Source organism: Suncus etruscus, chromosome 7, assembly GCF_024139225.1.
Source record: "Suncus etruscus isolate mSunEtr1 chromosome 7, mSunEtr1.pri.cur, whole genome shotgun sequence".
Lineage (NCBI taxonomy): Eukaryota > Metazoa > Chordata > Mammalia > Eulipotyphla > Soricidae > Suncus > Suncus etruscus.
In genome coordinates this window covers 96,943,782-96,945,480 of record NC_064854.1, presented here as the reverse complement: position 1 = coordinate 96,945,480, position 1,699 = coordinate 96,943,782, and the positions used below count along the sequence as shown (strand labels likewise).

At 48.1% G+C, this 1,699-nt stretch overlaps 1 non-coding gene across 1 annotated transcript; it reads right to left on the bottom strand.

Moving 5' to 3' along the window:
- Positions 1 to 360: 360 nt before the first annotated feature.
- Positions 361 to 501, bottom strand: LOC126014968 (U4 spliceosomal RNA). Its single transcript, XR_007497886.1, has one exon. It is a non-coding gene; the product is annotated as a U4 spliceosomal RNA (small nuclear RNA).
- Positions 502 to 1,699: the final 1,198 nt, after the last annotated feature.

Genomic DNA, 1,699 nt, shown 5'->3' with positions numbered 1-1,699 from the left:
CCCTGAGCGTCAAGCGGGTGTGGCCCAAAAACCAAAAAAAAAAAAAAAAAAAGAAAAAGAAAAAGAAAACCTCACGTGGGCAGGCTGGGAGAAACCCTAGAGAAGCCAATTTGGAATAAGGACGATGTCCACATGTGCTACCTGAGTACCTGGTGCCCGAGGCTCTTGTCGTCCTATCTCCACTCTTGAGGTGTGGACTTTCCTGCTTTCAAATTTTCACACTAAGATGTGTTTCGGGGCTCTCTCCTCCTCTGGAGAAGCCTACATTCTCTCTTGAGGATGTTTCTCTCTCTCTCTCTCTCTCTCTCTCTCTCTCTCTCTCTCTCTCTCTCTCTCTCTCTCTCTCTCTCTCTCTCTCTGTCTCCGTAGAGACTGTCAAAAATTGCCAATGCCGACTATATTTCAAGTCATCATGGCGGGTTATTGGGAACAGTTTTCAATTAGCAATAATCGCGCCTTGGATAAACCTCATTGGCTACGATACTGCCACTGCGCAAAGCTTCTCTCTCTCTTTTGTTGTTGTTTTTGTTTTGGGGTCTCAACCAGCAGTGTTCAGGGGTTACTCCTGGCTCTACACTCAGAAATCGCTCCTGACAGACTCGGGGGGGGGGGGGGACCATATGGGATGCCGGGATTCGAACCATTGTTGGTGCTGGGTCGGTTGTGTGCAAGGCAAATGCCCTACCACTGTGCTATCTTTCTGGCCCCTCACATGCAGTTTTCCTTCACCAGAGTCACTCCTGAGCAGAGAAGCAGAAATATCCTGCAAGCATTCCTGGGTATAACCCAAAGCCCTCTCCACCCACCACCAAATGTGGCTGGAATGAATGAATAAGAGATTTAGACAGAGTGGGTAGACTGGTTCAAATGATTGGTTCTCATACTTACCATGTAGGAGCCCTCAGTAGTGATTTCTGAGTGCAGAGCCAGGAGTAACCCTGAGTACTGCTGAGAGAGAGAGAGAGAGAGAGAGAGAGAGAGAGAGAGAGAGAGAGAGAGAGAGAGAGAGAGAGAGAGAGAGAGAGAGAGAGAAGCACAGTCAGAGAGATGGAGAAAAGCCTCTTTGCATGAAGGAGAACCAGATTTGATGGTGCCTGACACAATCTCCTAAACATTACCAGGAGCCACTCCTAAGCACAAATCTGGAGGTACTTTCTGAGTTCTGCCCAGTGCAGATCAAAACCAAACAACAACAACAATAACAACAAACAAAGAAATGAACATTAAAGAAATGAACATTAGGGGCCGGGCAGTGGCGCTAGAGGTAAGGTGCCTGCCTTGCCTGCGCTAGCCTTGGACGGACCGTGGTTCGATCCCCCGGCGTCCCATATGGTCCCCCAAGCCAGGAGCAACTTCTGAGTGCATAGCCAGGAGTAACCCCTGAGCGTTACCGGGTGTGGCCCAAAAACCAAAAAAAAAAAAAAAAAAAGAAATGAACATTAAAGCAAAGAAGATCAGGTCAGAACAATATTAGAGCCTGCAGGATACTTGCCTTGCACAAAGCTAACCCTCCTCCCAAATGGTCGGTCTCCCAAGTCCTGTCAGTAGTAATTCTTTTTTGTTGTTGTTGTTGTTGTTGTTTTTGGGGTTACACCCGACAGTGCTCAGGGGGTTATTCCTGGCTCTGCACTCAGAAATTGCTCCTGGCAGGCTTGGGGACCATATGGGATGCCAGGAATCGAACCACTGTCCTGGATCA